Source organism: Lepisosteus oculatus, unplaced genomic scaffold, assembly GCF_040954835.1.
Source record: "Lepisosteus oculatus isolate fLepOcu1 unplaced genomic scaffold, fLepOcu1.hap2 HAP2_SCAFFOLD_96, whole genome shotgun sequence".
Classification (NCBI taxonomy): domain Eukaryota; kingdom Metazoa; phylum Chordata; class Actinopteri; order Semionotiformes; family Lepisosteidae; genus Lepisosteus; species Lepisosteus oculatus.
This window is the reverse complement of record NW_027168432.1, coordinates 133,814-160,337: the sequence shown is the minus strand read 5'-3', so window position 1 is coordinate 160,337 and position 26,524 is coordinate 133,814. Positions and strand designations below refer to the sequence as shown.

Sequence of the window (26,524 nt, the reverse complement as noted above, 5' to 3'; positions counted from 1 at the left end):
TTGTTTTTCACTCCTAGGAATGAAAGCTGTTGTTATATGATGTTTATTTTCAAATTTGGAAAAATCAAAGGATTCTAGCTTTCTCCCCTTGCAGGCATCGGACACAGAGAACCTCATGGTTTTCCTAAAAATCATTTTTTATGTTCCCTGGTGTTCCAAACTTAGTTTTAATTTGTTATTATGTTAAAAACAGGGTAATAAATTTCTAATTGGACTATAAATAATGTCATATTGTCTGCTATAAAACTGATGTTTTCAACTCTATTGTAGAGATTCTAGAATCATCTAATAGAGAATTGAAATAAAAAAAGGGCATAAGAAGACATTACCAACAACGACCACAAGATGGAGATATTGTCTAGACATTACCAACAACGACCACAAGATGGAGATATTGTCCAAAAAGGCAAGAAGGGCAAAGCCGCGATAAGGTAAAATCATTTTTTGAAAGAGATTGCTGTCAGAATGCACAACTGAATCCCAAACAGAATCTCTAGTCAAATATGATCATTTGTGAAACAGGCAAATGAGTCTCTCAGGTGCCCATTGCTCATTTTCAGACACATTTATGCAATACTTTCACCATGCGTTGAGCAATAGGGATTAAAGATACCAGAGGTAAGGTTTAAAAGTGATTCTGAGGTGCAACACATCAGCAATACAGCTAGGCATCTGAAATGCGGGGTTTGAGAGCCCTTCAGGGAACACCGTACCCTAAAGGTACCAGAAGTCCACTAGTATAAGCATTAAGTCACTGTCACCCCTGTTACAATGTGATTGCTACATATCTTCATTTCTTTGGTTTTTAAGGAGTAAGAGTGCAGGGGGTCTAAATCTGCGATCCAGTGTGTTGAAGTATTTCACAACATTACCTGTAGCCCGTATGGAAATAAATACTAATTCTGATTATTGCCCTGGGCATGTACCAATAAATCACTGAGCATATATATATATATCACTGTGTTGAAGCTAGAGACCTGTATGTAATATTATGGTGCTAAAATGTCATTTTCACATATATTAATGTAATAAATGATTGCTTATGCTTTATAAACAAATCTAATTAAAATAAATGATTAAGTTTTGTATTTATCTTGTACCATAGAACATGATTTTCTTTGTATTTCAAGCCCACAAAGTGTCCAAATGACGCACTACATGATATAAGGAAGATTATCACATGCATATCGGTATTATCTTTCTTATGAAAATGCATTCCTTTCATTACCTTTTACTTTTTAAAATGAACTCAAATTGTGTATAATGTAATAATTTAAGTAGAAGTGCTTCACTGTTCTATGCCGTCTGGAAATAAATCCTCAGACTACTTACTGCCCTGGGCATGTACCAATAAATTACAGGAGCACATCTATATATCACTGCGTTGAAGCAGGAGACACACAATCACTGCAAACACATCCTAAATACAGTGTTCTAGCACCTTTGACCTCATCCAGAACATATCATTTCTTGAAAGGGATTGCTGTCCGAATGCACATCTGAATCCCAAACAGAATCTCTAGTAAAATACGATCATTTGTGAAACAGGCAAATGACTGTCTCAGGGGCCCATTCCTCATTCTCAAGACACATGTATGCAGTACGTACACCATGCATTGAGCAATAGGGATTAAAGACACCACAGCTAAGGTTAGAAGTCATTCTGACTATATTCTAAAATATTGGACTCATATTCTTATGATGGCAGACATGATGCTGCGTTTAAAACCGGGGTTAATGGACATTATATGACTGTCAATTCTGTTTTGTTTTGGAGACTCTTGGCTGCCTATATGGTACACTGCAGCGTGAAGGAATTATTTTCCAAAACTGTGTCAGCTCAAAAGTTGTAAGAGAACCTCTCCAGCTGCTTTAACTCTCTTCATTTTTGTCATTTAATTGTCTGTCGGCACTATGTGGCAGCGTTGCATGACAACCCCTCTCACCACGGAAAGGAACCTAACAGCTTTTGTAAGAGAGTAGAAAAGGACCTGGCCAGTAAGGGGCACGAACCTGTGACTTTGGCGTTATTAGCACCATGCTCTAACCAACTGAGCTAACCAGCCTCACGACAGTGGCTCTCTCTGTGCTGCAAAAAATCGAACTCAGGGAATTTCTTTTGCCCTCCTTTGAATAGAAAGCCGTGTAATTCAGTGTACGGGCTTTCTCATGCAGTTTCATGGTTCTTGTAACCCAAATCCTACACTGGCCTGAAGTGCCCCCCATTTCACAGAATTTTTCAGCTGATTTAAAATGTACCTAAAGGAGAAGCATTATTGAAGACGATCAATTACCAAGAGCTTTTGTCAAAGGTTTTGGTGGTCATTTTTAATGACCACAGAGCGCTGTGACCTCGGTTTTACATCTCATCCAAAAGACAGCGCCCTTTTACAACACAGTGTCTCCGTCACTATGCTGGGGCATTGGGACCCGCACAGACCTCAGGGTGAGCGCCCCACCGCCGGCACCATTAACACCGCTTCCAGCTGGAAGCTTTGTTTTTCCCTGTAGCTCACCCTCATCCGGGTACTGACCTGGCTCACACCTGCTTAGCTTCAGTGGGTTTTCAGTTGCGAGTTGCAAGGGGATGCAAGTGATGGAGCAGCTCGCTGCAAAAGCCACTGCATTGGCCGGGAATCAAAGCCGAGCCTCCCGCGTGGCAGGCGAGAATTCTACCACTGAACCACCAACGCTCAGAACCCGGGCCTTCAAAAAAGACGCTTTTTTGGTGCTCTGTGCAAAAAGCGTCGACATCTGCTTCCAGCTGTAAAATGCCATTCGCGGACGCTGAAGAACTTATTTGCAAGGGAGCGGGTACAAGCAATTTGGCATTTTAAAACCACCAGGAACACCGAACAGGCGCGCTTCTTTGCTTGCGCCGAAACACAACGACAGGAGGTGGACAACGTAGTCGGCAGGATTCGAACCTCTTTCTGTCTATTATATACTAAATGTTCTCTTGTCTGTCTCTTGTTTGTATAGAACTGAATGTCCCTGACAATGTACTGTTAGTTTTAATTGAAGAAAGGCATTTGTGTTCAAATATATCAGACAAGTTTACGTAACTGCTCATGCGACACTCAGTTGTAATTAGTCAAGAAATAAAGTCGAACAACAGCTGCGGGTTTGATTCTGAACGTATCAGATTGCAGCACCTTTTACTTCCATTGACAAATGATAGAGATTCGAAGAGAGATCCTTCAGACCAGCAAGCAAACCCACGGCTATTTCGGTTTTCTATCTAGGCAACGTTGGTGTCTGCAATAGCATACATGAAAGCGTGATGCAATTTCTGTGGCTAAATTTGTTGCACGTCATGCACAGTAAGAGTGTTTCTAACACCAAATAAAAAGTCAACAATTAGCGATTACGCCTTCTCCTCAGTTAACCCACTGAAACCCTTGCTGTTAACAGTTCTTTAATGCATGCTTTACGAGCACCTACATATTGTGTCGGTTCTTTCAGTTTTATTCATTAGGTTTTCAAAGGCATAAGTAGAACACCAGAGGTGCGAACGCAAGATGTGTGGTTATTTGAAGAACTCATTTCCATGGCAGCGGGGCCAAGCTATTTAGTGTTTTTATAGTACCAGGGAAGGAGAAGCGGCACTTCACCTTTGCCGCGCAGGCACAAGGAGACGTGCGGCAGACGCCGTAGTCGGCAAGATTTGAACCTGCATGGGGAGTCCCCAACGGATTTCGAGTCCATCGCCTTAACCACTCGGCCACGACTACAGCGAGTTCACCATCGCCGCATTCCTCCTTTAATCTAACACGGAGTGCGACGTGGCTGCGGAAACCTTTTCAAAGTCGCTCTCCGTTAAAAAAAAATAATACCTTTGACAAAATACGTGCCGGCAGACAGACACGCCTCAGAGGGTTTAAGGCTGGCTTCATGTCGGAATGATAAAGTCTCCCCGTCCGGACATGAAAATGCCACTTTGTTACACACAAAAAAAGAATCAACAACAGAGAAATGCCCACAAGCATTTGAAAAGCCGCACCACGTCGCACTTGAAATAGCTCTTACATTAGTGGTAGACACAGGAATCGCATTTTTATTTACGCTCTTACCAACGCGATGGAAAGCAAAACAAAGCAAAGCAGAGCAAAACAAAACGAACAAACGAAAACCCTGCACATAACGCCGTTACGTGCCCAAGTGGTATTGTACGTCATCCTAGCACTGCACCCCGGGGCGTACGGTACATGGGAACGAGCACACGCCACGAATCGTCTCGAATCACTCCCTACAGCTGTAAGGCACCTTGAAGCGTGCACCCCCAACATTCTTCTTTGCACATCTGTGAAAGGTAAACTCTTGAGCAAACTCTGAACCAGCTCTAAGGAAACTAATCCGATTAGACGTTACTTTGACTCATCTTCTTACGCTCAGTGCCGGATTGCTCAAACTCCAGCTAGGGTTAGGGTTAGCATTCCCACGCTACTTAGACACTTTGTTTACGCTCAGTGCTGGATTTTGGGAACTTCAGGACGAGTGGGAATTTTCTCCTATCTGTCCATTCTGTTTTGTTTTGGAGACTCTTGGCTGCCTATGTTGTACAGTGCAGCGTGAAGGAAACATTTTCCAAAACTGTGTCAGCTCAAGAGTTGTAAGAAAACCTCTCCAGCTGCTACAACTCTCTTCATTTTTGTCATTTAATGTGACACTCGATGTATAACTGGAGCCTCACATATGCAAATGGTGCGGCTCCAGTTCGACACCCAGTTCGACACCACTTTACAGTATATGACAAAAGCATGGCAAACTGTGCCGGACCAGCAGATAACTTCCGCTTATTTTGACCATATTAAACATCTTCCCACTTGCATTTGTGACACTTGATTTTGGCTCCACCTAAGAAACTCTTAAATCTTCTAACACTTTTCTCTTCTCCCGCAACACACTTGTCTGTCGGCACTATGTGGAAGCGTTGCATGACAACCCATCTCACCACGGAAAGGAACCTAACAGCTTTGGTAAGAGAGTAGAATTACCTGAAGAACTGCTTTCCATGGAAGCAGGACCAAGCGATGTAGCATTTTTATAGTACCAGGAAAGGAGAAGCGGCACTTCGCCTTTGCCACACAGGCACAAGGCGACGTGCAGCAGACGCCGTAGTCAGCAGGATTCGAACCTGAGCAGGGAGTCCTCAATGGATTTCAAGTCCATCGCCTTAACTCTTCGGCCACAACTACAGTGAGCTCGCCGCCGCCGCATTCCTCCTCCGGAGTGCGAGGTGTCTGCGGAAACCTTTTTAAAGTCGCTCTCCGTTAAAAAAAAAATACCTTTCACAAGATACATGCCGGCAGACAGACACGCCTCAGAGGGTTTAAGGCTGGCTTCACGTTCAAATGATAAAGTCTCACCGTCCGGATGTCAAAATGCAACTTTGGCAGACAGAAAAAAAACATCAACAAACCACAAATGTGGACAAGGATTTTACAAGCTGCACCACACTGCACTTTCAAAAGCATTTACATTCGTGTTAGACGCAGGAATTGTCCTTGTTTTGCGCGCTTACGAACGCCATACAAATAAAACAGGTCTACGGGTCTGAAACCTGCTCCACGGAAAACAGTTCTGTTGCGCTTTTGATCAAAGGGAGATTCTCTGTTCTTACTTTTTCATGACATAACACCCAAAGGGGCTTCTTTGGAGCTGGATTCCAACCAGCATCCTAAAGTTTCTTGGTCGTATCCTTTACAGTCCTCTGTTCGGTCGACATGGAACAGAAGGGGGCAGCTTTCCTCACACATACAGTGCAGTTCTGCATCAGACCTCTAACTCGTTTCCTTAGCTTGGATTTAAGCCACGAAGCAGGCTTCTACTGTATAAACGTCTAGAGGAATCACAAACTATTTGAGAGGCCATCATCCCAGGGGGAACTGACAAAGTCTATCCCTAAACACCTAGCGCAGTCTCTCGAGAGACTGTCAAAAATCGCTTTCTCCGTTTGTGCTGCAAGTAAGTGAAAATGCGGTCTCAACCCAGAGCCACTTGGCAGCAGCGGCACGTAAATACTGTTACTGCCACTGCTCGATACCGACGTTAGCCTACTATACCATGTTCAGCCACCGCTAGAAAATGTACAGCTCTAGTACTGGAGCAAACAGAAGGAGGGCCAACATCTAACAGGCACACGTGTCAGACATAGAGAGCGCCGAGGATGGGATTCGAACCCATGCGTGCAGAGCACAATGGATTAGCAGTCCATCGCCTTAACCACTCGGCCACCTCGTCAATGAAACTGGGCTGTCCAGACACGGGTTGGCACGCTCCAGATGATCTTTTTCTTTTTTTTCCCTCGTACTCGAGGGTCCTTTTCCTGTTCCACATGCGATTTCAACATTTTCCTTGGGAGATGTCAAGCCAGCAAGCCACTGCTGTGGTTCAGTGGCCAGTGTGGAGTTCAGTGGCCCTGTTGTACACAGAAAGCACATTGAGCTCCTTGGACATGAAAAGTTCCAGATAAAAGCCATTTGTCATCCTTTCTCTTGGTGTCGATGTTGCTATTGTATGTAAAGGTGGCAACTTGCTCAGCGAGCAGGCGGAGCACACACCGAATGCAGATGTGTCTGAGTGGTGTGTCCAAGTGGCTGCAAAAAAACAGCACTCCCGGGGCGCCGTGGCTTAGTTGGTTAAAGCGCCTGTCTAGTAAACAAGAAATCCTGGGTCCGAATCCCAGCGGTGCCTTTTTTTGTGCTGTGTTCTCGAACAGAACTGGTCATTATGGACAACCGCATACGCCTAGACTTAATTAAATGCAAGTATTCATTTCCTGTCTTGAACGACTTGTTTTTCTTAAAATGGATGCAACTTGCAAAACATGAAATACAAACCTCGCTAATCAGCGCTCGCGGCTGGCAAAAAAAAAAGAAGTCAGCAATGTTTTTTTTCTTTAACCTTAACCCTGCTAATGGAGAAGAGTTAAACGACCGAGTCTATGCAGCTTAAACGGTGCTCACGTCGGGTTCTTAGCTGAAAGGGTGATAAATCCCGCTCACCCCAGTCCTTAATCTTTTAAAAGGATACAAAATTGAACCTAGTCGCCACATCACATACATCCTGTTCAACGATAAAAAGGTGACATCTATCCTCGATCCAGAGTAAATCCCACGTTGAGGGCATATTTTTTTCCACTTTACCATGAGTCGGGCTCGGCTGCACAGAGGCGAGAGCAGAGCAATGAGGTCACGGGGACAGGAGAGCCACACGCTGGCGGTTTAAACACGCGGAAGAAAACTGAGGGATCCACAGTATGTGGACCCTCCGTGCGCCATCAGTCCGCACTCCGGACTCTGAATCCTGCCATCCGAGTTAAGATCTCGGCGGAACCTGAGGCGCAGTTCTTTCTTAAAACGTAATCTGGTGAGCATTTCTAGAATCGTACTTGTATAGATGCAGCCTTTAATGTGTTGCTAGGTTAAAATTGATGACTTCTTGAACTTCAGTAGGCAACTGCCCTCTTGATTTTGGATTTAATTTCTTTATTACAGGGGCGCTTTTATGAAGACCGAGTCATGTTCAGGTACTTTGCTTGATGGAGGAAGCATATTTCGGACTCTGTGATCTGCTCACCTGGAAAGGTCTGCTGTACTACTACAAGAGAGAAGTAGAGTCTGGAAGAATGGACAATTTTATGATGCTTTGGAAGATAATGTTTTTTTTTTCTTTGAAATTGAAATGAATCAGAATATCAGTGCAAAAGACAAACTCTTGGTTTGGTTTAAAGAGATATGGTTTTAAAACAGACAAAATGTAGAAAACAGGTGTTTCTCACTTTTGGAAGAGAATGGACCGGGGGTAATATTTTACAAGTTATATAATAGTAAAATATTATATAATAGGGGTAATAGTCGCGAGGGGCTTCAGCTTTTTCGTGCTTAATATGGTGCGCTGTGGCCACGGCAGATATGGGATCTATAAAAGCCGAAAATTCTCCGATCATTGCCTGACACAGCTCCTCAAAGCTATTACAGACCTCAGGTCCTTGTCTAGACATCCACTCGTGGACCGCTCGGCTGGTAGTTTTCCTTACTAACATAGCCTTTTCCTGTTCGGACGCTTCGGGCATAAACTGCAAAGTATATCTCAGCTCATCAATGTAGGTCTCCACATTATTCCCTGACACTGTCGGGTCAAACCTTTCTACATCTTTGGCTAACTGCCTCAGGGAGTGGAGGTTAATTTTTACAGTTTCTCCGTGGGCAGGGAGACGGCCGTGATCAGGAGCAGGGGGTCTATGCCTGAATTGAATCGCCCTTGCGTCTCGCGCAGGACTCGGCGATCTCCCCCATGCCGATCCGACCACAGACCCTGGCCGGGAGAAACCTCCTGGGTGAGCGCTCCGGGCTGCTAGGTGGGCTGGCATGTAAGTGGGATCTAGCCTGTTTTGCTTCCAGTACGGCAGCATCTAACTCCTTTTGCCTTTCCTGGCTGAGCTCATTTAAACTCTCAATTTCTTTTTCTTTTTCTTTCAAGCTCGCTTCTAGGTCTCTCCTAGCTACCTCAGCCGCAGTTTCTCTAGCAGACAGGTCATCTAATTTACCTAAAACTTCCCTGAGTCTGTCTTCACTTTCCTCACTTTTCACTCTCTTTTCTCTGATTATATCCAACAACTCAACTCGCTCCGCCTTATATCTTTCTAGCTTTCCCTGAAGCGTTTGAAACTTTGTCAGCTCGGACAAAGACAGTTCCAGCTGTTTAGCTAGATTTAAGGCGAAACTAGATAGGACCTGAACTGCGTTCACAGACCCTCCTGTGTTAAGCTGGTTCGCTACCTTAGCTACTAAATCTACTTGCAGCTTCTCAATATCATCAAAGTTCAACTTTTCGATACCGCTCCAGTAACCAGGATTGTCGTCGCTAGAAATAGTACTTATAAGCGACTCCACTTCAGACATTTTAGCAGCCATTGTCATTACGTCAGAGAAACTTTAAGAGTATTACTTTTTTTCCTTTTACCAAAATACAGTATGGAATCTAAACACCCGAGCAGATGGATTTCCAATCAGCACACGTTACACTAAACGCTAGAAAACAGGGGGATTTCTTTACGCAGTTATCAGCACACCCGGTATTCGCGTATAAAAGCCACGGTGCTGTGCTGAACTTGAACTCACAGCAACATCAGTTATTCTGTGCGATTGAGTCTCATTTCATTCTAAACTCGCCCACCCAGGGACGCCATTAAATGTAGTGGTTTGATGGGTTTACTGAGACACTTATTAATTGTAGCAGTAATCACGAGGTTGTTCGTTGGGGCTTTTAGAAAATCAATCGCCAGAACAACTAACAACGCACACACACGGGTTCAATACACGAGATACATTTATTAATATAAATTGTGCACCAAACATATACTAGTCTGCCTGGATACGAGCGGCAGACCTTACTGTGAGGGTTATCAATATACAAGATATATAATCTCGAAGAGATGCAAACACAAAGAGATACACAACAGAGAATATATGTCAATATATATCGTTCGGTTACCAAATCGCTAATCAGTGTTATTACCCATTGTTACTCTAAACTCGGAAGTAAATACATTACTCATGAATTAAATTGATAACAACTTGTGTTGAGGTACAATTGAATTCTCGAGACGCAATGTAGAACATGGGGTTAACTTATCCACTGTGTATGGATTTGGAATTTCCCGGCACGAACACCAAACCAGCTGACAAGCTCTGTTGCAGCCTCTGTTCCAGCGGTTGTCCAATGGGCGTTGTGTCGGCGTCCTCTGGCTACCAGCCAACCAGTCAAGGTGCAGCTCGGAGTAGGACGGGCGGAGGAATCTGACTGCGGCGCGCAGGGCAGTCGTTGCTCCGAGGGGATCTACCAGCAGTCCGGCTGGCTAGTAGAAAGTCTCTATGCACAGAGTGTGACCGCGAGTCCTCACAAGTCACTCTTTTGCCTGGGAAGAAACTGGTTCGTTCCCGGTCCAGCGCTGCTTCTGAATAAGCTATTCAGGTTGTCGACGAGGGTCCAACTGTAGGCTGCCGTTGATCAAACGGAGCATTCACGTTAGTAGAATTCTGAGTACGTACGGGGTGCTTGGCCTCGCGCTTAGAACAAAGTCCAAGTCCCTATGCAGACAACAGCAGTTGTCACGTGATTGTCTCTGAGGATGCGCGAAAATGGCCAAGGAGAGCCCCGATCTGAGCTTGCGCTCCCTTTTTGACCAAGACACAGATGTGTGCTGATTGGTTGAGAGTTTGGCGGGCATTGGAGACCCACGTGGTATTACCACGCCCTGCCAGTCCCTGATTGGTTGGTCAAGGTGAGATATAAGTCACTTACTCTTGACACTTAAGAATGCAGTCCAGATGTCCATTCAGCACTCCCTAGACAGATAGGCGCCAATGGATGACCATTGATCATGATAGCCAGGCTTAGCTAAGTGCATCCCTGTCTGGGAGCTGTTCCCTATCAAAAGAAAACAACTTAAATCAGTCTGCATGAATACTTTCTCTGTGGCTGCACCACAGAGATGGGGGGTGAGATGGGGCTTCATTTAGGACAGCATACCAACGCTTAATTCTGTCTTATTAACAAGCATTGCCGCTACACTTGTATCCCAACTTTTGCAACTCGCAACTGAAAACCCACTGAAGCTAAGCAGGTGTGAGCCAGGTCAGTACCAGGATGAGGGTGAGCTACAGGGAAAAACAAAGCTTCCAGCTGGAAGTGGTGTTAATGGGCGCTCACTCTGAGGTCTGTACGGGTCCCAATGTCCCAATATAGTGACGGAGAAGCTGTGTTGGAAAAAGGGCGCTGTCTTTTGGATGAGATGTAAAACCGAGGTCATAGTGCTCTGTGGTCATTAAAAATGACCACCAAAACCTTTGACAAAAGCTCTTGGTAATTGATGGTCTTCAATAATGCTTCTCCTTTAGGTACATTTTAAATCAGCTGAAAAATGCTGTGAAATGGGGGGGCACTTCAGGCCAGTGTAGGATTTGGGTTACAAGAACTATGAAACTGCACGAGAAAGCCCGTACACTGAATTACACGGCTTTCTATTCAAAGGACAAAAGAAATTCCCTGAGCTTGATTTTTTGCAGCACAGAGAGGACCACTGTTGTGAGGTCGGTTAGCTCAGTTGGTTAGATGGTGGTGCTAGTAACGCCAAGGTTGTGGGTTTGAGCCGCGTACGGGCCAGGTCCTTTTCTCCTCTCTTACCAAAGCTGTTAGGTTCCTTTCCGTGGTGAGATGGGTTGTCATGCAACGCTGCCACATAGCGCCGACAGACAAGAGTGTTGCGGGAGAAGAGAAATGTGTTTGAAGATTTAAGAGTGTCTTAGGTGCAGCCAAAATCAAGTGTCACAAATGCAAGTGGTTGGATTTCCATTGTTTAATATGGTAAAAATAAGCGGAAGTAATCTGCCGGTCCGGCACAGTCTGCCATGCTTTTGTCATTTACTGTAAAGTGATATTGAACTGGGTGTCGAACTGGAGCCTCACCATTTGCATATGTGAGGCTCCAGTTATACATCGAGTGTCACATTAAATGACAAAAATGAAGAGAGTTAAAGCAGCTGGAGAGGTTTTCTTACAACTTTTGAGCTGACACAGTTTTGGAAAATGTTTCCTTCACGCTGCACTGTACAACATAGGCAGCCAAGAGTCTCCAAAACAAAACAGAATTGACAGATAGGAGAAAATTCCCACTCGTCCTGAAGTTCCCAAAATCAAGCACTGAGCGTAAACAAAGTGTCTAAGTAGCGTGGGAATGCTAACCCTAACCCTAGCGTAAAAAGATGAGTCAAAGTAACGTCTAATCGGATTAGTTTCCTTAGAGCTGGTTCAGAGTTTGCTGAAGAGTTTACCCAGTGGGCACTGATTCGTCGAATATACGTATATTCACGGCGAAAATACGGCTATACGTATATATACGTCGCCTCGACGTATAATCAAAGTCGAATTGCAACCGTAAAATCGACGACATTAATAAACGCATATATAACGTCGAAAACACATCTAACACAGTGCCTGAGGCTTTTTACTGTATGTATCGTGTGTGCCGCAACTAGGAGTATACGGCACTCTGCACAGTGTACGAAGTAAATTATTTTCGCAGTAATTAATTTACACGTGTATAATAAATATAGTAAATATAATAAATTAATTACTGCGAAAATTACTTCGTACACTGTGCAGAGTGCCGTATACTCCTAGGTAAGTTAGGTACATCTTTTTGCCCAAAACTGAAGGGGCGACATTCCTCCCTCCCCCCGTGATGCCAGGCCTGTCCCCATCCTATTCCATAATGTCATTATACTGTATATAATACCATACAACAGTGACCGATCCTTACTAACTGCATACGTTAAAATTGCACATCAGCTCATAGCAGGGGGCACATAGCCGCGATGTATTATCAATGTTAAATTTCAACCATAATATCGACAACATTAATAAACGCATACGTTGAGAAAATATCGAACCCGGCATATTTTCCGGTTATATACCACAATGCATTGCTAGTATTCGTTGGTCACCATTTTGGACACGTTTTTCAAACGTAGAAGTATATCCGCAAATATCTCAGCAATCCTCTTTTGACGAGTAAGTATGAACAATAATAATACTATCTGAATACATACAGATCTTTCTTAATATTATTTTGATTAAAATAGTAAGTGAATAAGCAAAAAATGGCACATAAAAATAGTGGAGCTTTTTAAACGTCTGTACTTACTGCGCCCCAAAGAAATCGTTTGTCCCCGTTCAAAAGAGGTTGTGCGATGTCCTGCAGCGTTCGCAAAGCAAACCTTTGACAGTTTGAAAAGAGGAATTTATTCTGCTTCCTGTGCGTGCAGTAGTTACAAAGTTGAACGTCTTTACACGATCTGCTGCAGTTTTCAGTGGGCGGGCGTTGTCAAATGGCTTGGAAAAACGCACTGTGTTTCGGCTCGGCAAACATCGTGAGCAGTGTCCTGCATGTTTTCTGTGTATAGCTGTCTTTTAACGCATACAGAATTCATTCGAAATGGGGAATGGTGTGAATGGGGAAGATGACACTAAATCGTTTTGCCGTTTCTCTATTCTTATTCTATGTTGTACTTTCAAACTTTGGGTACTCTTTAATTAGGACAGACTTTATTGCTCAACTTCTATGATACAAGCCAAATTTTATACATTTATTTCAGCTTTGAGGTTAGTAAACCGTTCATTTTTTAGATTATACTAAAGAAGATATTAATCATCATTAATTTGGGAAGTAATATTATATAATTTTCTCCTAGCTGCGGTGCTGAAGTCCCGCCCTAAATCAGCAGAAAAAGAAATAAAGGAGCACGCAATGTGTTACTTGAAGAATGCATATGCAAGGCAGGGGGCCAGGAGATCTGGACACTGAAAATACTAGGTTTTTGGTTCTAACTGTTAGGACAATTACACAGGGTTTGCAAATAGTGGACAAAAATCATCTTAACTTCCATTGTAATATTTTTTTTCTTGGAAATATAGAAGTTGTACATTTTAAAATGTATATTTGAATCAAAATGTGGTTTTGAGTTAGTGTGTTAATGTAATTAGTTTGTGTTTGCCGTTACTATACTGTATATTGCCATATTACCAGAATTTGTAGCTGAAGTTTAAGACTAGTTGTGTTTTTTATGATTATTGCCCATATGTTGATTGTTGATTGATTGTATACAATGTATAATTTGAAATACATATTTTTCAGGTGTGAATGTGTATTTTCACAATAAATTTCTAAACCAAATCATTGGGTTGATTTACTAGTTTCTACACCTGTAAAACCTAACTTTGATGTATAATAGACCTCTACCCATATACGTATAATAGACCTCTAAAGTTATCCGTATAATAGACCTCTACCCATATACGTATAATAGACCTCTAAAGTTATCCGTATAATAGACCTCTACCCATATACGTATAATAGACCTCTAAAGTTATCCGTATAATAGACCTCCAACCATATACGTAGAATAGTCCTCTAAAGTTATCCGGAACTCCTACCATATATGTATAATAGTCCTCTAAATTTATCCGTATAATAGAACTCCAACCATTTACGTATAATGAACATCTAATCATAGACGTATAATTGACGTATAACAATAGACGTATATTAGAATTTCATTCTAGACGAATTGCAGACCACATTTAGACGTCTGAGGTATGCGTTTAATAGACGTATATTATACGTCTTTTGCCCACTGGGTTACGTCTCAACAGAAACGCTCTTTAGCTCTTTCAGTGTTATGCAGAGAACAGCGTCTGTCGAGATCACTTTTGAGTCAGCGCGAAACGCCGTGTGCTGTCAGTTTGATTTCATATTGCTCGTAGCGGCGCCCGGCTTTTGTCTGTCAAACGTTAGGTTGCGCTTCTTCATGCTGCATCGTCGGCATGAGTGGAGCTTTTTAAACGTCTGTACTTACTGCGCCCCATAAGAAATCGTTTGTCCCCGTTCAAAAGAGATTTTGCGATGTCCTGCAGCGTTCGCAAAGCAAACCTTTGACAGTTTGAAAAGAGGAATTTATTCTGCTTCCTGTGCGTGCAGTAGTTACAAAGTTGAACGTCTTTACACGATCTGCTGCAGTTTTCAGTGGGCGGGCTTTGTCAGATGGCTTGGAAAAACGCACTGTGTTTCGGCTCGGGAAACATCATGAGCAGTGTCCTGCATGTTTTCTGTGTATAGCTGTCTTTTGACGCATACAGAATTCATTCGAAATCATTGATTTCTCCAATTATCAAGGGTCCCTTAAAGGATGAGTCAAAGTAACGTCTAATCGGATTAGTTTCCTTAGAGCTGGTTCAGAGTTTGCTCAAGAGTTTACCTTTCACAGATGTGCAAAGAAGAATGTTGGGGGTGCACGCTTCAAGGTGCCTTACAGTGCGTTGTTTCCGACACAGTGTGGCCGGGTGTTTTCCGAGTTATCGCACGGATTGGGCACGCCCACAAGCCGAGAGCCGCAGGCGATGAGCCCGGGGCTGAACGGGCCCCACTGGCTAGTTTGTAAGGCCAGGTGCATTGCCAACCACGACCGGCAGCGCAGAGGCTTTGAAGGCGGTCTGGGCTCCTGCAGCTGTGCAGCCACGCACTCTGGTTTCTCTTCATCTCGTACAAATCTTTCACCTTTTATTAAAGATTTCCGTGGAGAGGAGCATGAATAAGTTCCATGCAATTTTTGTGCTTCCCTGCCTTCGGGTGGGGCGCAGCCTGGCTGGTCAAAGAGAGAAAACAAAAACGTTCGCAATCACTCTTGTTATGGCAATTGTGGCCGTCTGCTCCGCGAGTCCTCGGTCTCCGGCTGTCTGATTGGCGCTCTTTTCTTTGGGGGGCGGGAAGTGTCCGGCCGCAGGGGATCTTGGGACCTCGCTTTGCATAGCGGCTTCCCAGAGTGCGTCGTTTCCGGCACAGTGTGGCTGGGTGTTTTCCGACTTATCGCACGGATTGGGAACGGCCGCAAGCTGAGAGCCGCAGGCGATGAGCCCGGAGCTGAACGGGCCCCACTGGCTCGTTTGTAAGGCCAGGTGTATTGCCAACCATGACCGGCAGCGCAGAGGCTTTGAAGGCGGCCTGGGCTCCTGCAGCTGTGCAGCCACGCACTCTGGTTTCTCTTCATCTCGTACAAATCTTTCGCCTTTTACTAAAGATTTCCGTGGAGAGGAGCATGAATGAGTTCCATGCAATTTTTGTGCTTCCCTGCCTTCGGGTGGGGCGCAGCCTGGCTGGTCAAAGAGAGAAAACAAAAACGCTCGCAATCGGTCTTGTTATGGCGATTGTGGCAGTCTGCTCCGCGAGTCCTCGGTCTCCGGCCGTCTGATTGGCGCTCTTTTCTTTGGGGGGTGGGAAGTGTCCGGCCGCAGGGGATCTTGGGACCTCGCTTTGCATAGCGGCTTCCCAGAGTGCGTCGTTTCCGGCACAGTGTGGCCGGGTGTTTTCCGAGTTATCGCACGGATTGGGCACGCTCGCAAGCCGTGAGCCGCAGGCGATGAGCCCGGAGCTGAACGGGCCCCACTGGCTCGTTTGTAAGGCCAGGTGCATTGCAAACCACGACCGGCAGCGCAGAGGCTTTGAAGGCGGACTGGGCTCCTGCAGCTGTGCAGCCACGCACTCTGGTTTCTCTTCATTTCGTACAAATCTTTCGCCTTTTACTAAAGATTCCCGCGGAGAGAAGCATGAATGAGTTCCATGCAATATTTGTGCTTCTCTGCTTTCGGGTGGGGCGCAGCTGGGCTGGTCAAAGAGAGAAAACAAAAACGCTCGCAATCGGTCTTGTTATGGCGATTGTGGCCGTCTGCTCCGCGAGTCCTCGGTCTCCGGCCGTCTGATTGGCGCTCTTTTCTTTGGGGGGCGGGAAGTGTCCGGCCGCAGGGGATCTTGGGACCTCGCTTTGCATAGCGGCTTCCCAGAGTGCGTCGTTTCCGGCACAGTGTGGCCGGGTGTTTTCCGAGTTATCGCACGGATTGGGCATGCTCGCAAGCCGTGAGCCGCAGGCGATGAGCCCGGAGCTGAACGGGCCCCACTGGCTCGTTTGTAAGGCCAGGTGTATTGCCAACCACGACCGGCAGGGCAGAGGCCTTGAAGGCGGCCTGGGCTCCTGCAGCTGTGCAGCCACGCACTCTGGTTTTTCTTCATCTCGTACAAATCTTTCGCCTTTTACTAAAAATTTCCATGGAGAGGAGCACGAATGAGTTCCCTGCAGTTTTTGTGCTTCCCTGCTTTCGGGTGGCGGGCAGCTGGGCTGGTCAAAGAGAGAAAACAAGCACGTTCGCAATCGCTCTTGTAATGGTGATTGTGGCCGTCTGCTCCGCGAGTCCTCGGTCTCCGGCCGTCTGATTGGCGCTCTTTTCTCTGGGGGGCGGGAAGTGTCCGGCCGCAGGGGATCTTGGGACCTCGCTTTTCATAGCGGCTTCCCAGAGTGCGTCGTTTCCGGCACAGTGTGGCTGGGTGTTTTCCGACTTATCGCACGGATTGGGCACGGCCGCAAGCTGAGAGCCGCAGGCGATGAGCCCGGAGCTGAACGGGCCCCACTGGCTAGTTTGTAAGGCCAGGTGCATTGCCAACCATGACCGGCAGCGCAGAGGCTTTGAAGGCGGCCTGGGCTCCTGCAGCTGTGCAGCCACGCACTCTGGTTTCTCTTCATCTCATACGAATCTTTCGCCTTTTACTAAAGATTTCCGTGGAGAGGCGCATGAATGAGTTCCATGCAATTTTTGTGCTTCTCTGCCTTCGGGTGGGGCGCAGCTGGGTTGGTCAAAGAGAGAAAACAAGCACGTTCGCAATCGCTCTTGTAATGGTGATTGTGGCCGTCTGCTCCGCGAGTCCTTGGTCTCCGGCCGTCTGATTGGCGCTCTTTTCTTTGGTGGGCGGCAAGTGTCCGGCCGCAGGGGATCTTGGGACCTTGCCTGGATAGCGGCTTCCCAGAGTGCGTCGTTTCCGGCACAGTGTGGCCGGGTGTTTTCCGAGTTATCGCACGGATTGGGCACGCTCGCAAACCGTGAGCCGCAGGCGATGAGCCCGGAGCTGAACGGGCCCCACTGGCTCGTTTGTAAGGCCAGGTGTATTGCCAACCACGACCGGCAGGGCAGAGGCCTTGAAGGCGGCCTGGGCTCCTGCAGCTGTGCAGCCATGCACTCTGGTTTCTCTTCATCTCGTACAACTCTTTCGCCTTTTACTAAAGATTTCCGTGGAGAGGAGCACGAATGAGTTCCCTGCAATTTTTGTGATTTCCTGCTTTCGGGTCGCGGGCAGCTGGGCTGGTCAAAGAGAGAAAACAAGCACGTTCGCAATCGCTCTTGTAATGGTGATTGTGGCCGTCTGCTCCGCGAGTCCTCGATCTCCGGCCGTCTGATTGGCGCTCTTTTCTTTGGGGGGCGGGTTGTGTCCGGCCGCAGGGGATCTTGGGACCTCGCTTTGCATAGCGGCTTCCCAGAGTGCGTCGTTTCCGGCACAGTGTGGCCGGGTGTTTTCCAAGTTATCGCACGGATTGGGCACGCTCGCAAGCCGTGAGCCGCAGGCGATGAGCCCCGAGCTGAACGGGCCCCACTGGCTCGTTTGTAAGATCTGCGGCAGATCGTATAAAGACGTTCAACTTTGTAACTACTGCACGCACAGGAAGCAGAATAAATTCCTCTTTCAAACTGTCAAAGGTTTGCTTTTCGAACGCTGCAGGACATCGCACAATCTGTTTTGAACGGGGACAAACGATTTCTTATGAGGCGCAGTAAATACAGACGTTTAAAAAGCTCCACTCATGCCGACGATGCAGCATGAAGAAGGGCAACCTAACGTTTGACAGACAAAAGCCGGGCGCCGCTACGAGCAATATGAAATCAAACTGACAGCACACGGCGTTTCGCGCTGACTCAAAAGTGATCTCGACAGACGCTGTTCTCTGCATAACGCTGAAAGAGCTAAAGAGTGTTTCTGTTGAGACGTAACAAGCTTGTTTCTTTCTACCATGATGTTACCATGACAAAATCTGTCTTTAAACACCTTGCTCAGTCTCTGACGAGACTGTCAAGAATTGCTTTCGCCGATTGTATTGCAAACCGGCGGAAGCGGGGTATTGGGAAAAGTTTTCAACTAGCAATAATCGCGCATCGGCTAAACCTCACAGGCTACGATACTGCCACTGCGCAAAGCTGACGGTTGCCAGGCAACCGCGTGGATCCTATGGAAATCGTTATCAATCGTCTCATGGCATGTTGTTGCTGTAACGCTTCATATTTGCGGCCGGACACTTCCCGCCCCCCAAAGAAAAGAGCACCAATCAGACAGGCGGAGACCGAGGACTCGCAGAGCAGACGGCCACAGTCGCAGTAATAAGAGTGATTGTGAGCGGTTTTGTTTTCTCTCTTTGACCAGCCCAGCTGCGCCCCACCCGAAGGCAGGAAAGCACAAAAATTGTATGGAACTCATTCATGCTCCTCTTCATGGAAATCTTTAGTAAAAGGCAAAAGATTTGTACGAGATGAAAAGAAACCAGAGTGCGTGGCTGGACAGCTGCAGGAGCCCAGGCTGCCTTCAAGGCCTCTGCCCTGCCGGTCGTGGTTGGCAATGCACCTGGCCTTACAAACGAGCCAGTGGGGCCCGTTCAGCTCCGGGCTCATCGCCTGCGGCTCTCGGCTTACCTGGCAGGGGAGATACCTTGATCAGCCTGTAGTTGGAGTAGTTGGATTGTTTTCTTGTTTTGTGGAAGCAGTGTTTGTTTTGCAGTTTGAGATGGCAACCTTTGGATCCCGCAAGAATGCTGTACGTTTTGAGCTTTTGGATGACCTGTTCATGGATCGTATGCAGTTCAGCAGAAAAGTGTTACAGAAGGAACTTGGCTTTGAACCTCGGCACTTGGATTTCATCTTTGCTCTCCCAGGTCAGAAAGCATTTGAGGTTGTATTTGGTACCTATCCTCTGTTTGAACAATGCGTGGATGTGTTTGAGGCAAAAAGAGGGAAAGTTCCTGCACTTGAGAAGATCAACTTGCAGCCTCTGACACAGAGAGAGAGGAAAACGGTGCATGTTGTTATGTTCTCGGAACTGGCAAAGACGGAGGACATTCACACCTGGCTTAACCAGTACTGCACCGTCCACCATGGAACTGAGGTTAGAGATGTTGACGGTATAAAAACAGGAGCAAGGAAATTCGAGGTTCGCTTACTACCGGACAATGTAAATGGAGGCTTAAGGCACCTGCCCTCTACAATCCGGCTGGGCGCCTGCAATGGCTATGTTTTTTATGTGGGACAACCAAAGGTGTGTCGGCGCTGTGGTGCTGTGGGACACCTGGCATCTTCCTGCACTGTGAAATGCTGCAAGACCTGTGGCAAACAGGGACATTTAGCCTCTGACTGTTCAATGCTGCCAAAGTGCAATTTATGTGGCTCGGAAGGACACGTTTTTAAGAACTGCCCTCACGCCTACGCCAATAAACTCAAAATGAGAAAGGATGAGGCAGTGCTTGTTTCAGCCAAACCGGCCCGAAAAGCCAAAGCAAACAACAAGTCAAACAAAGAACCCTTGTTGGACAAAGAGTCTCAGCCTCCAGCCAGGATCAGTCCTGCTGTGGCTCCGGGGCCGGTGGAAGAGAAATCCACTACGCTCCCACAACCGCAGACTGCACCAGACAAGCACGAGGGTTTGAAAACCCCCGAGAACAGCGAGGACCCCTCCCCCACTCCTGCTCCTCAGAACGAGGGCCAGTGTGGGGCCCCCCGGTGGAGCGGGTCCAGCGACGATACCCAGGATTCAGCGGAGCTGCTTTTCTCAGACTCTGCAAGTGCTACAGATGCCCTCCTCTCCTCCATCCAGTCCATCACGGAGGATCTGCAACAGCTGGTGGGTGAGGGGGAAGAGGAGACTGGTGCATCGGCTGCACCCCTTTCCCCTCAGTGCTCCCAGGAGCTGGACTTGAGGAAAAGGAAAAATGACTCTGTTTTCTCCCCGAGCGAGGAGGAAGGAGAAAATGGCGATGGGGACAGCTGGAACCCCTCCACCCCTCCCTCTACCCCCTTCCTTGAAATGGACTCCGTGAATGCTTTTACTGCTGCCACCCTGATGAAGGCTCATTCAGAGGATGGCTGGCAGGAAATTGGTAAGAAGAAAAAGAAAGAGAAGGTAACAGGTGAGACCGAAGAGAAATGTGTTTTGTAAAGACTGGTTCCACTTTCTTATGTAAAATGGCTCTAAACATAATTTCTCTTAACACCAGAGGTATCAATGACAGAGTTAAATGCCAGTGTGTCTTTGATTACCTCCAGCAGAGAGAGGGAGATGTGTTGATGTTGCAGGAGTGTGCTTTAGCCTATCAAGAGAGGTATAAAAGCTTTAAAGATAGGTGGGATAAAGGGCCTTCTGTTTGGTCAGGGGACAATAACAACAGAGCCTCTGGCGTGGCCATTCTTTTCAAAGGATGGGCTTTCAAATTGAAAAGTATTCAGAGGGTCATAGATGGCAGGTTGCTGTGTGTGGATGTGGAATGGGGGACCGTTAACCTGCGGCTAATCAATGTGTATTGTCCTACTGATGTGGGAGGAAGGGTGGAGCTACTCAAGGCACTCTCTCCCCTATTGTTAAGTAGCACAGACGTGATAGTGGGAGGGGATTTTAATTGTATCTTAGAGCACACAGACAGGCAGTCTAGCTCTCCGATAAAATTGGATTCCAGCTCACTGGCCCTGCAAAACTTAGTTCAAGACTTTAAACTCTCAGACACATATAGATGTATATATCCCACAACAGCAGGATATACATGGTCAGGGAGGAATAGCAGCTCCAGAATTGACTATTGCTTTGTCTCAGAGAGAGTGAAAGTTGTTGGGGTCACTCTTCAGCCTGTCTTCTTCTCAGATCATCAGGCTTTAGGGTGTAGAGTGGAACTCCAGGGCGGGACTGTCTTTGGCCCAGGCCTCTGGAAACTCAACACAAAGCTGCTAGAGAACGAGGGGGTAGTATCCCGCTACAAGGAGAAACTATCACAGTGGCTGTCCTTGCAGTGTCTGTACGGGTCAGTAGGAGAGTGGTGGGAGGAGGTGAAGATGAGGACAAAGACCTTTTTCATGGCTGAGGGAAGGAAGGCTGCTGCCAGACGGAGAGGAGTGCTAGCCAGGAAACAGAGGCAGCTGCAGCGTCTCTACACGATGCTGCACAGTGGCTTCGATGTGCTCGAGGATATCACCCTTTTAAAAAAGGACATCCGGAGCATAGCCGAAGAAAGTAGTCGAGGAGTGCTGTTAAGAGGCAGAGTGCAGTTCTTGGAAGAAAATGAGAAGTGTACTCGCTTCTTTTTCAGGAAAGTGGTAGGCTCCAAGTCTGTCATGGAAAGTGTAGTTGATGAGGAGGGACGAGAGAGAACAGAGCCGAGTGCTATCCTCTCCTGCACCAAGGCCTTCTACTCAAGACTGTACAGCTCTACAGAGGTAAAGGATGAAGAAATTCATTTTTTTACCTCAAAGCTAGAAAACGTTTTGAGTGAAGAAGATAGGGAAGTACTTGAGAGGGATTTGACAGTAGAAGAGCTGAGACAGGCTATGGAGAGCTTACAGAAGGGGAAAACTCCAGGTGCTGACGGGCTCCCTAAAGAATTTTATTGCACCTTTTGGGATCTGCTTCAGGATCCGCTACTGGTCCTATTCGAGGAAAGATATAAGACAGAATTGCTGCCTGACTCCTTAAGAGAAGGCACTATCTCTCTCTTGTTTAAGAAAGGAGCAAAAAATGACATAAAGAACTGGAGACCCCTCAGCCTGTTAGGCGTGGACACTAAGATCCTGTCCAAAGCCCTTTTCCTGCACCTACAAAATGTAGTGGCCTCACTGGTAGGGAAAGAACAGACTTGTGGGATAGCAGGACGCCTGATGAGCGACAACCTGGCCTTGTTGAGGGATGTCTGTCTGTACTCTGAGGATCGCTCCCTCCCTCTTTGCATTTTAGGTGTAGACCTAGAAAAGGCCTTTGACCGCCTAAACCGGCAGTACTTAACATCGGGACTTGAGCACATGAAGTTTGGCCCCATCATGAGAAAGTGGATTAACCTGCTGTACACAGGTAGCAACAGCAGAGTCATGGTTAATGGCAATAGATCACGCCCCTTTGAAGTCTGTTCAGGGGTGAGGCAGGGCTGCCCATTATCCCCCTTGTTATGCGTTTTGGCTATGGAGCCCTTAGCCTGTGCCTTGCGCCAGGATCAGGCCATTAATGGGATACCAGTGCCTGGAAGTGGGGGAGGAGAGGTAAAGACATCTCTATACATGGATGACGTCACCCTGCTCCTCTCTGACAATGCCTCAATTAGCAGAGCTCTGCAGTGCTGTGATCGTTTCTCTTTGGCTTCCTCCGCAAAAATTAACAAATCTAAGAGTGAGATTTTTTATCAGAACTGGAGGGAGCCAAAAGAAGGACATGATCTCAGGCTGCAAGAGAAGAGAATTAAGGTCCTGGGGGTGTATTTTGGAGAAGAGATGGGAACAGTAAATTGGCAGAACAAATTGCCAATCTTAAACAAAAAACTGATGCAATGGAAGGACCGAGACCTCACCATGACAGGGAAGGTGCTGGTCATCAAAGCCGAGCTCTTGCCTGTCTTGATTTTTCTGGCTTCTACCTTCCCAATCCCACACCGTGTTGCGGCGGTGCTGAGGAGATTGATGTTTCAATTTCTATGGGGTGGGAAGCAGGAAAGACTCAGAAGGGAAATAATGTACAGGCCGCTACCCTCAGGGGGGAAGTCTGTCCCAGATATTGCTACGAAGCTGCTGTGCATTTTCCTGGCCTCTGTGCTGAGAGGCTTTGCAACAGCACCTGCAGCGCGTACCTGGACTTATTTTTCCAGGCTCTGGGTAGGTAGGGAGGTGTTCAGAGTGTGGGGTGTCAGACCCAAGCTGGACGTCCCACTCTCTGACACATGCCCTGCAATTTATGGGACAGTTAAAAGTTTTCTAAGATCTCACCCAATTGGCCATATTCCCCTCCGAGATGTCAGCGTCCAAAAACTGGAAGATTTCGTTGCACCCCAGAACAATAGGCAGACCCATGTGGGCATTTTAACATCAGCCCAAACAAGGAAGGTGTGGAAACACACATCCTCTAAGTTTCTGTGCAACATTCACAGAGATTTAGCCTGGAGTGTCGTCCACCAGTGCTTACCGGTACGAACTTTCTTGTACCGTAGGGGCCTCACCCCCAGCCCTCGCTGCGTTAGGGTGGGCTGCGGCGAGGAGGAGACTGTATCCCATCTCCTGTGGTCCTGCTTTTTTGCTAAGGCCTTCTGGGCACAGTTTGAAGATTGGTTGCTGGCTCTCTCGCCCCAATTTACCCTGACCGCTGCTTTCGTCATATACGGCATCTCTCCTGTCAAACTTCCTCCTGACGTGTTTGACAGGATCTGGGCCGTGGTGAACAGTGGGAAAGTTGCCCTGTGGAGAGTGAGGAACATGGGGCTGTTCAAAGGCATCGAGATCCCAGTCAAGGCAGCAGGTAGCCTGGCCCTGTTCATCACCCGAGAGAACTATTACCTCAGAGATCTGTGGAGAGAAGGGAGGGAGGAAGCAGAAAATCTGTGGGAAATAGAGAGCATAGGTCAATATCTCAAGAAACTGTGAAAAACATTATCAAGTTTAAGTAAAGAATGTGATTTGCACCAGAAAAAAAGAAAATTGTTGCTATGTAACTGTTACCATGTCAAAATGTAATGAGATGTGATCATATATACTGTTTTAAGTATGTATATGAATGTAAAGCTTTCTGATTTGTGATGTCCTGTATTTTTTTGTGAAAAGAAAATAAAGTTCTTAAAAATCGAAATCGGTTCACCCAGGGCGAGGCTCGGCCATTGCACTCCGGCTGTGCTGACCCCTGCGAATTCCCCAAATGTGGGAATCTCGACTGCATAATTTCTGGTAGTGGGGGACTGCGTTCGCGCTCTCCCCTGATGTGCTTGGTCCAAAATCAGATACAGGAAGGTTAGGACACCACGAGCTGCGTGGCTGCGGAAGGATCCTGGTTCGACAGGAGTGGACGCCGCTGCTGGTTCTCGCTGGCTTTTAGTTAGGGGTCCGGAGAAGCATCTCAAGCTAGTTCCACTACTCCTTCCGGACGTTCATTCCCTTTTCAAAGTCAGTCGTTTTGCTGTAGTCTGCGTTCTTTAGGCTGATTATCGAGGTTAGCCTTTATTTGGTCATGGGGGGCCTCGGTACTGTATGCTGAGTCTAAAGACAGTTTCACCCGTTTTCTGATTGCTCGGTTCTGTACCAGTGCAGACATGTCAAACAGTGAATGGCTGTACCTCTATTGTATCCGTGCTCAATGAATGAAATCGGTAACAAATGAATATATGTCTAGTTATACGAAAAACGAGTGGTTTATCGACTCATCTTCATTTGCAGATTTAGAGGCAGCTTCGATATTCGTTTTACAGACGGGTTTTTTTTTTGGAATATGGGTCACACACATGCCACAGCAACAAAACATCTCTAGAGATGAGGCTATAGATCACCTTTCCATCCTGCAGGTTTTCCTCCCAAAGCCTACGGCACCAACGGCGACCCCTGCTGGCCGGGAGAGCAAAAGCTTACAGCACCTGGTATTCCCAGGCAGTCTCCCATCCAAATACTAACCAGGCCCGACGCTGCTTAGCTTCCGAGATCAGACGAGATCGGGCGTGTTCAGGGTGGTGTGGCCGTAAGCAAAAGCCCCGGCGCCTGACTCGCTACTTGAAGCTGTGTGTGGCGGGGGTTCCGTGCTCCCCGAGCGGGACTGAAGGATCGTTCGTGTGCCACTCTTTGGAAAGGAGCTGCTTTCCAAATCGCATTGCGTGCCTGGATGTTGGCGAATGCGCTCCCTTGTGTTGGCTCGTCCCGCACTGGAGGAGGACAAACAATCTGCACGGAGGAGCACCAGGCAAGTCTTCACCAGACAAAAACCTCCAGTGCACAGCACTCTGGAAACATTTCGGGGCTTTCGCGTGTTTATTTCAGCACGTAAAGCGCACCGGTCCAACACGTCGGCCGGGCGCACGGCGCCTCCGCCCTCTTGTGGCCTTGCGGCGTCAGAGCAAGAGGCTCCTTCTCGCTGCCCTTCCGCTGTGTTGCAGGGCCCCGAGAGGGAACCCGGAGCGCGCACTTTGTGGGGGGCGGGGGACCGCGTTCGCGCTCTGCCCCCGGTCTCTTGCGCGAGTACTAAATCTCACGGACAGGGGGGCCTCGTCATTGATTGTTACAGGTGAGACGGGGATTAGGAGGAGACCCCGACTGATGGGTAAAGGGGAGCACTAACACCAGAGGGACACCCACGGCGTCTCTTTTTGAGAGACGCCCTGGGGTTTCCTAATGGCCAAGGAGGGTCGGGACCTCGGTTTGACGCCTCCCCCGAAGGACGGCGCCTGTTTGTGCAGCAGAGTGTCGCCATCAGGAGGCTGGGGCGTAAGAGAGCCACACAGCCCGCAGGGTGAGCGCTCCCTACTGGTCCCAGTCACACCTCTTGCAGGAGCAGCAGCAACCGGAGCTTTTCCGGGGTGGAATCTCCCATCCGGGTGCCGGCCAGGCTCACACCTGCTGGGCTGCCCCGGGGGTGAGCCCAGTCGAGAGTCGCAGGGCCAGATCTAGTCACCGGGGAGAAACGATACAAGTGAAGGATTGCTCGGCTCTCGGCACTTGAAAAGACCGACAAATGTCTCGTTCCCGCCGGAGCTGAATGTACCCGCATGTGTGGTGTCGTCTTCTTCCCCCGCCCCGCTGTGTTTGCTGTATTGTCTCTGAAGCCGGCCCCCCCGAGACGAGACGGGCTGTTCCTGTGCCCCAATTAACACTTTACAGGTGCCATTCCCCGGCATTGTGGCCATTGTCGGTGCTCACACGCGATAAGATAAGGCGGAGGAGAGCGGGGCATGCCCAGCGGCAGACATTCAAGGAGGGGGCAGTGCGAGGTGAGGTGAGGTGCGACACGCCGGAGCCCCGACGCAGCTAATGCGGAGCACTTGTTGGACTGGCATCGAAAGGACGTGTGCGCACGGAGCGAGCCTTCCCTGCGGCGGAGAGCGGGAAC

The 26,524-nt window shown here is 47.5% G+C and overlaps 12 non-coding genes across 12 annotated transcripts; 7 read left to right on the top strand and 5 right to left on the bottom strand.

The window, feature by feature from the left end:
• Nucleotides 1-3,652: 3,652 nt before the first annotated feature.
• On the bottom strand, nt 3,653-3,734 carry trnas-cga (transfer RNA serine (anticodon CGA)). The gene has a single exon. It is a non-coding gene; the product is annotated as a tRNA-Ser (tRNA).
• A 2,427-nt stretch (nt 3,735-6,161) lies between these two features.
• Nucleotides 6,162-6,243, bottom strand: trnas-gcu (transfer RNA serine (anticodon GCU)). Its single transcript has one exon. It is a non-coding gene; the product is annotated as a tRNA-Ser (tRNA).
• Nucleotides 6,244-15,080: 8,837 nt separating this feature from the next.
• On the top strand, nt 15,081-15,197 carry LOC138237383 (U5 spliceosomal RNA). The gene has a single exon (XR_011188917.1). It is a non-coding gene; the product is annotated as a U5 spliceosomal RNA (small nuclear RNA).
• A 391-nt stretch (nt 15,198-15,588) lies between these two features.
• Nucleotides 15,589-15,705, top strand: LOC138237360 (U5 spliceosomal RNA). Its single transcript, XR_011188894.1, has one exon. It is a non-coding gene; the product is annotated as a U5 spliceosomal RNA (small nuclear RNA).
• A 391-nt stretch (nt 15,706-16,096) lies between these two features.
• LOC138237374 (U5 spliceosomal RNA) lies at nt 16,097-16,213 on the top strand. Its single transcript, XR_011188908.1, has one exon. It is a non-coding gene; the product is annotated as a U5 spliceosomal RNA (small nuclear RNA).
• A 391-nt stretch (nt 16,214-16,604) lies between these two features.
• Nucleotides 16,605-16,719, top strand: LOC138237384 (U5 spliceosomal RNA). Its single transcript, XR_011188918.1, has one exon. It is a non-coding gene; the product is annotated as a U5 spliceosomal RNA (small nuclear RNA).
• Nucleotides 16,720-17,112: 393 nt separating this feature from the next.
• Nucleotides 17,113-17,229, top strand: LOC138237373 (U5 spliceosomal RNA). The gene has a single exon (XR_011188907.1). It is a non-coding gene; the product is annotated as a U5 spliceosomal RNA (small nuclear RNA).
• Nucleotides 17,230-17,619: 390 nt separating this feature from the next.
• LOC138237370 (U5 spliceosomal RNA) lies at nt 17,620-17,734 on the top strand. The gene has a single exon (XR_011188904.1). It is a non-coding gene; the product is annotated as a U5 spliceosomal RNA (small nuclear RNA).
• A 759-nt stretch (nt 17,735-18,493) lies between these two features.
• On the bottom strand, nt 18,494-18,635 carry LOC138237355 (U4 spliceosomal RNA). The gene has a single exon (XR_011188891.1). It is a non-coding gene; the product is annotated as a U4 spliceosomal RNA (small nuclear RNA).
• A 230-nt stretch (nt 18,636-18,865) lies between these two features.
• On the bottom strand, nt 18,866-18,982 carry LOC138237364 (U5 spliceosomal RNA). Its single transcript, XR_011188898.1, has one exon. It is a non-coding gene; the product is annotated as a U5 spliceosomal RNA (small nuclear RNA).
• Nucleotides 18,983-24,243: 5,261 nt separating this feature from the next.
• LOC138237421 (U1 spliceosomal RNA) lies at nt 24,244-24,413 on the top strand. Its single transcript, XR_011188953.1, has one exon. It is a non-coding gene; the product is annotated as a U1 spliceosomal RNA (small nuclear RNA).
• Nucleotides 24,414-25,049: 636 nt separating this feature from the next.
• Nucleotides 25,050-25,168, bottom strand: LOC138237393 (5S ribosomal RNA). The gene has a single exon (XR_011188926.1). It is a non-coding gene; the product is annotated as a 5S ribosomal RNA (ribosomal RNA).
• Nucleotides 25,169-26,524: the final 1,356 nt, after the last annotated feature.